The sequence below is a fragment of the Neolamprologus brichardi genome, chromosome 15 (assembly GCF_056152115.1).
Source record: "Neolamprologus brichardi isolate AB-2024 chromosome 15, ASM5615211v1, whole genome shotgun sequence".
Classification (NCBI taxonomy): domain Eukaryota; kingdom Metazoa; phylum Chordata; class Actinopteri; order Cichliformes; family Cichlidae; genus Neolamprologus; species Neolamprologus brichardi.
Genome location: NC_142118.1, coordinates 30,389,240 through 30,397,243, shown reverse-complemented (window position 1 = coordinate 30,397,243; position 8,004 = coordinate 30,389,240).

Sequence of the window (8,004 nt, the reverse complement as noted above, 5' to 3'; positions counted from 1 at the left end):
ACAGTCTTTTATTTTTAGGGCTGGCAGAATATACGATTAAATACATCTTGTTTTCTTACATTTACCTGCTGTGATCCAGGGCAGCTCATTTCCTCCCTTCTGTTTGGTATTTCTGTGAAATTCTCTCTATCACTTATCCCAGCTTACCCATACCAACGAAAAAATATATAAATACTGCAATTCAGAAAAGGGACATTACTAATGAACAATGACAATACAGAAGCTTAAGTGCAGCTTTTATCACTTATACATCATAATCTTGGGCTTATACAGGATTCTGCATTCTTCATGGAAAGCAAGTGTGAGGTTCAAAGTTCAGCTGTGAATTTAACAGGCTGTTGTTTAAAACTTGAAATATATAAGCAGGTCTATATCAGGGTTATATCATTATATTATGGCATGAAATGGAAATTGCAGTTACAATTTACATTTACATGATCTGTACAACTTTGTTTTCATTCATGTTCAGGTGGTTTGTTACTATGAATTAAAAGAACCCCGTTTTCACCTCCCCTTTCATAAGGATGTTCCAGTGTATCCTATGCTAAAGGAAGCAAAAAGAAATCATTGAAACTCTTTCTGTTAGTATTGGGAGAATTGGAAGACCTATTAAGTTTAGAAACCTTACTAAGTAAATCGGGCTATTGGAACGCACCCTTGGTGTCTGTTCTAAGCTTTATTTAAGAAATAGAAAAACTCCTCTGTCTGAAATTGTTCATCTGCTATTTGTATGAGAAAAGCCTGATAGCTGTGGGTGTATTTGATTTCCTATATCACTCTGTTTTACAACGGAGAGAGAGGAGTCTTCCAGTACTGATGCTTTTTGTTCCATAAAGATTTTATAAAGTGGGTGATCAGCGTTATTCAGGATGGCTTCTAATGTCTTTAACGTGCATCCTTCCCCAGCATGTCCAGTCTGGCACCAATTACAAAGCCTGATTTTCTCACTAGTTTGTCCAGTCTCCTTGCATCCTTGTTACTTATGCTGCCTCCCCAGTAGACTGCAGCATAGAACAGGACAATTGCCACCATAGACTGATAGAACATTTTTAATATTTTACTGCAGATCAAGAGATTTTGGTTTTCTTAACAAAAACAGGTACCTTTGCCACTTTTTGTATAGGTTGGTATTCAGGGACCCATTTAGATTGTTATCTAGGTGTTTTCTAGATATTTATATTTTGTTACCATTTCTATGTCCACCCCACAAACTTTCACAGGCTGAAGAGGGGGTCTGGGAGTCTTGAGAAATCTACTCTCATTTCCTTTGCCTTATAGTTGTTCAATATGAGGTAGTTTTTGTGACTCTAGTCACTGAAAGCTTTTACAATATTCCCATACTAAAATTCTGGTCTATTCCTGATACACGCTACAATGGCAGTGTCGGCCAAGCATTTCTATTTCTGCTGTATACAATGAAAAGGAATTGAGCCAGTCCCCTGTCAAGCCCCCGTGCTGCTGATTAATTTCCTAGAAACACAGTTCCCCAACCTGACAAACTGTGGCCTTTCTGTCAGGTAGGTTGCGATCCAGGAAACAAAGGAGGAATCATGGTGAGCTTATCTTTGAGTATATTTGATTGAATGGTATTGAAACCACTTGAAAAATAAAAGAACAAAACTCTCACATAAGGGCCAGATTCCTCCAGATGAGCTAGGGCTCGGTGACACCTGTAAAGGACAGTATCGGTGTAAAATCATTTGTTCCAAGATCTTCATGATGTGCCATGTAAGGGCGATTGGTCTGTAGTCGTTCAGTTCAGCTGGACACGTTATTTTTGGTACTGACACAATACAGGATGTTTTCCATGTTTTCCATGTCTGCACCAGCCTCATCTGTAGATTTAGGTTGAAGATCCCGTGAAGGTTGACACAGGTGGACACACTTAAGCAGTCTTTGACACACCGCAACCTTCCCAGAGCATACTCTTCCTACTGTAACTCCAATCTTACCCTTGTTTCTGTGGCAGACAAGGGTGAAGGCACGGGTGTGAGAGATGAATTAGCTGCCACATCAGAGATGCAATGAGACAGGGTAGATGTGGTAGAGAAGCACACTTGCAACAAATGCTGGTTGAAGAATGGAATAGCATCCCACAGCAGTGCGTGATCAAGCTGGTGACCAACACGAGGAGGTTCCAGGCTGTTGTAGCTGTATATTGTTCTTCCATTTGCCACTGAGGCTCCTGTTTGTTAAATGAATAAATTATTCAATTGTCAGTATATCTTGTGTCACACTTCAATCATCTAATCCATTACACAACACCAAATAAGGTTTATCATGGGTGCAACCCACATATTCAACTCTGCTGCTCAATCCAAAAATTCAGATTCCTAGTAGACATGCTTGTGGTATCTATTTCACAACCCCATATCACCTTGTTCTCAAATTAATACATTCACAAGATTTGCAGAAAACTCTGACATTGAGGTCAAGGTCACTGAGAGTCAAACTCGCCTAGGATTTTTAGTAAATGCAGCTACGGTATCAATTTGAAGCTTCTGCATTGACTCATTCTCAAGTTATCCAGTTGTACATGCTGCCTGCCCAACCGGATGACAACGATAATGAATACAGAATATTTATTCTACATTTTGATAAATGATCTTGTTTGTTCAGCATATGTAAAGAGGTTGATGGCAAGAAAGTTCTTTTTATTCTTGTAATCATGAAATTGTTTTTAATCTGAATCTGAAAGTAAGATATATTTCTATTAGGTTATCCACTGCATGCATAACACAATATACAATGCATAATATATACAGTTCCTTAACAACCAGTGAAAAAATATATACATTTCTGACTTTTGATTTTAGAGTATTTGAGTTTGTGCTTTCTGCATGTAGTGAACGTCAGTCTTTTTTCTCATTCAGGGTTGGTGCAAGTCACTGAGTCACAGTGAAAAAAATATCACTTTGGGCCCCACCACTTTAATACCACAAACCATGCAAGCCCTAAAAACACATATTCTGCTTAGATAAATAGAATTTTTGATGTCATGCAGGATTGATGAGATGTGCAAGCCATTTACATTTAAATTTTTTGAATGAAAATGTTATTAGATTACTTTTTCTTTTTTATACTTATTGGTACCTTACACTTAATGCAAATACAAATCACAAATATGTTAACTTTAACATAACACATTATTAACTTTTTTTTGCTGCTTCAACATTTTTATTTATAACATTAAGTATTGGAAAATATAACTGTAATAATAATAAGTATAGCCAACTAAAATCTCTTTGTCCTGAGACTTAGTCGACTCAAATAGGTTTGAACCTGATTCAGCTTACTGAAAGCTCTCACCACATTCATATGCAGTGTGCACAATATTCACTACAATTCAATTCAGTTTGAATTCAGTTTTATCAAATATCACAACAACAGTTGCCCCAAGGCGCTTTATATGCAGAGCTAGAAACACTTCTAAAAAACTGCTCTGTTTGTGGGTTTAATGTTAATCTATTATTATTACAATTAGACAAGTTTTGATATAAAAGAACTCACCTACTTCTTCAAATATCAGTGGGGCTCAATGTCAGGGGAGATGGGATTGGGAGAGCCTGAGCCAGAGGTTTGATCTGTTTGGCCTAGGAACAGGTCGTCAGATAAGTGACTTGAGGCCCTTTTACATGGAACGCTGAATTAGAATTGTTGATATGTTGGGCAAATTAACACAAACACTTAATGTTTTTAGAAGTGAAGCAAGCTAACTAATAAAGTCAAGCAGTTTCATTCATATGGACTTGGCTATGAGTTTAATTTCCACCTGTCTCTCTTTTCTGTTTTGATACTCAGACTCATGAGCCCTCTCATGACCAGTCTGTGTCTTGTGTTGTTGCTGGTCCGTGAGCCAGCCATGGAGGAGAGAAAAGTTATAACATGCACAGAGCTGTAGTGAAACTGAGTGTTAAAGACAATGAAAAGCCTCACTGCAGCCACTGTCTGTGCTTTTGATGCTTTATTTTGTGATCTTTGGTGTTTTTCACTGTTCCATCTTTCCCAGAGAGCTCTGTTATTGCTCCTTATGCCTACTTATGAACCAATCAACATTAGGCAGTCCATACGTTATCCGCTTCCAGCAACGCGCAGATACGTTATCTGCTTCCAGCAACGCGCAGCTAGGATCTTGATGGATTGAAGTGAAAACCCCTCTCCCTCCTCTGTCCAAATGAAAACTGTATGGTAAAGGTGGGTGGATCGGTCCAAATGTCAATAGTATCAATACCAATGGTGGTACTGATATCAGATCGATATTAGCAATATAGGATCAATATTTTTTTTCTGTCCTCTAAGTTCAGTATTTGGCCCAACTAAATTAATTTGTTTTTTGGAAATGAGAAGATATACTTCAAATATGCATAATGAAAAATATCTGAACCTTTTTGTTTTGACTACACGTCTATTTTTCCCCCAGCCTATATCACATTTAAACAACACATGCTGACCCAAAGTGCTTTAACAATAGGCACAGTTACATTCCAGGTCTCCAAAAAACCCAGTTTCAAAATGCATGAATAGCTGAAAGGTGTGTCTTGTTGTGTTAACTAATTACTATGGAAAGCAAAAATCGCAATGCTCTCACCTACATAAGTTGCCCATAGAAGTTAAAAACATATCAGTATCAGTATTGGTATTGGCAATACTGACCCTGTATTTATTGGGTATTGGATCAATGCCCAAATTTGCAGTATCACACAGCACTGCTGCATGCTGACAGACACATTTGCAGGACTATAAAACCACTTTACTATCTACAGCTCTAGCACTCAGCATCAGCTAGGAGCATGTGCACTTGGACCACTTGTTTTTTACCAAACACAAAATAAAATATGGTATATGCTGTAGTTTATAGTTATAAAAAAATAGACTAGTTGACTCTTCTACTGTTTTCTAGGGATCATCATCAACACTTTTCTGCCCCTACGGTGCTCCTCTTCTCATTTACCATTAAAATCTTGAAGAAGTCCACGTTCTTCAAGAAGAAAATAAATTAAATCTGTCATTTCATTTCTTTTCTTTTACTATTTTATACTATTTGTAACATTGTTTAATGTCTCTGTAATTTTGTCTTTTGTGTTGGGGTTAGTACTGTTGTCTCATAGCAAGAATGTCCTAGGTTCGTCTAATCCGGTCGTTAAGTGATGACGTGACGAATCCTACTTCCGGGCCTAAAGTAGTCTGCGTTTATTATGGCTTTTGTGTTGTTAACATGTTTAATGTTTTGTATTTTCTTCTATTTAATCTCAAAAAGCTCCTAAAACAGTCAGTGATCATTGTTGACCTCCCTCGGCTTTTATTACCGCTAATCATTTATTTAAGCTCAGTTTTTAAAACCTTAGGATGTAACTACAGCCCAGCCCATGCAGCAGTACATGAATGACTAACCTCGTATTGTGGAGGGATTATCTCAGTTGTTCTCCTTGCTCAAGTTTGGTCCTTTTACAGCATCCTGCCATGCGATTACATTTGTTCCTGACCACCGAGAACACTCACGTTAACTTTTATCGAGTGGAAAAAAAGTAAGCTTGTTTATATTATGCTAACATAGCTGTGTTGCTAGCGGTCACGGAGCACATCATTATATACGAGTTAGCCAAACTTCAGTAACCCTACAAATGTCACTGCTATTTAGTTTTCCATCTTCATATATGTTGGAAGTGATAACAGAGCTGTACGTTTTAATTTGTTTCCAAAACCCCGCAGTCAGGACATGCTATATTGTATTTAGATAGAAGCTAGAGAGCTAACTTCCTGCTAACTTCTAGCTCCGTTAAATGTCATAAATTCCGTTTTCATGGATGCCTGGATGTTAAACTCAATTGTTACACCTGGTAGAGCAGAACGCTGATCATTTTATTAAAGATGAAAGACTTTAGACAGTTTTTCAACTCTCAGTAATGCCATAGTGATCGTTTGATATATGGACCTGCAGCGGAGTTTAGGCCCAGACACAGCTAGTGACGTCAGACTTAACGACCGGATAGTTGCCATAAACTCACCCAGAATTTCTGAAAAGCTATTGAACAAATACTGTGATTGTATATTGCACACAATTGTCTGCAAAACTAAATATCTGAATACTTGCCAGTGTTTGGTTGGGTTTTGATGCAACTTTGTGTCAAATAGAGTGTTTTAGTTTAAAGTATCTTTGCTAGTTTCTATCTACAGATGCAGATTCTGCTGATCGTTGATGCAACAATTTAGCAAATTTAGCAGTAAGACCCTCCTTGATAAGGAAAATAACACTTACATAATGTCAAAATTACATTTGTGAGGAGGGACGTTATATAAACACAGCATTTGATGAATGTTAATTACATGCTCTACACACAGGGAGTAATAAAGCATGTTCCCAATGGAGGCTTTCCAAACCACTAAGCAAGCACAACTCATACTAATGAGCATGAACTAATTTGTTGTGATATTGAACAGAGGGTTGTTAATAGCAGGAGCCATCCCTCTAGCCTGAAATAATTATTCTAATCACTCATTTCAAAGGTGATTAGAATGGTCTCACCTGGAAGGTTTTTTTTTTAGACCTACCTCAATAGACATATGGTTTGAGAGCACAGTCAAAACTTCGGTGCATGTTGCCTAAAATCTTTTCAAGACTGATTCCTCCACAACTTCTGCGCAGGAGACTTGTGTTGTTTACAAAAGAGATGTCCTTGAATTCATGTGTCATCATCCAGCAGCATCACAATAGAAGTTGAGTAGTCCCTTTCAATGTCAAAGTTTCATGTAGTAGCTAGGGATGGATTTACTGAGATTTTTAAAAGGACAATTGATCTGTCTTCAGGGCTGGATGATTAATTTAAAAATCCTTGACATTGAATTCACAAGGATCATACTTACAAGCAGCCTTCAGTTCCATAAGATGAGCTAGGTTTCTTGATATATTTCTCTCTAGTCTCTATACTCCAGGGAAAGAGCTTCCCCAGTTATCTAATGACATCCTGATGGCGGGAGTGATATAGAAAAAATTATTTTCCCCTCAGTGAAGCTTTTAAGCTGTGCATGTGCACCCGCCTATATCAGAGAGCCACTGTGGCCCTATTTTATCAGCATCAGTGCTGCATGAGGTGTGTTGATAAAATTTTGGGATTCCACCAATAATAATCCAAAATTACAACTGATCTAAATTTGGCAATTTTTGAACTACATGACTGCATGTTGCATCCATGCCTGAAGAAAGAAGTATATTCTTACCAGCAAAGAATCAAGATTTTGTGTTATAAATGGTGATATCCACTCTTTAAACTACATTTTTACGTCCAAAACAAAGCAAAGTGGACTGGCATCTCAGATAGCACTTTTTGTACTCCATCTGAACACTAAAAACTTTTTACTGCTAGCCACATGTACCCATTTATACAATAGTTTGTCTACACACACACACACAGAGTCACATGCAAGTCAACACAACACAACACAACACAACACAACAAAGCAACAATCAGCCTTCAACAAGATAGCAGCAGAGTAGGCCTGTAACAAGGAAGAGAAGAACAATTATCTGGGGTCCACCCTACTATAAGCAGTGTTGGGTAAGTTACTTTAAATTAGTAACTTAGTTACATTACTAGTTACTTCTATCAAAAGTAACTCAGTTACTTCAAGTTACTCGTTACTTTCAAAGTAACTAGTTACTAGGGAAAGTAACTTTAGTTTTACTCAGAATTCTCTTGTAAATGTGTTGCTTCCGTAATTGGATACCCAGCAAGATTGCCAGTCTTCTAGCTTGCTTACTTGCCACAAGTGCACTGTGGCAAGTAAGCAATTTCTTTTTCCTTTTTATTTCTACCAATAGAAAGGAAAAAAATAATGTGCATATTTCCACGAGAGAAATCCCACACCTGGACCGTCGTTGACCACCACCATGATTCTAGCCTACGTCACAGCGTCATGTGCGCTTTTTACATCCAACACCAAAACTGCAGTCATGGTCCTTTGATTGTACTCAGAACTTGGAAATTCTGCCTTCTGAATAGGAAGATG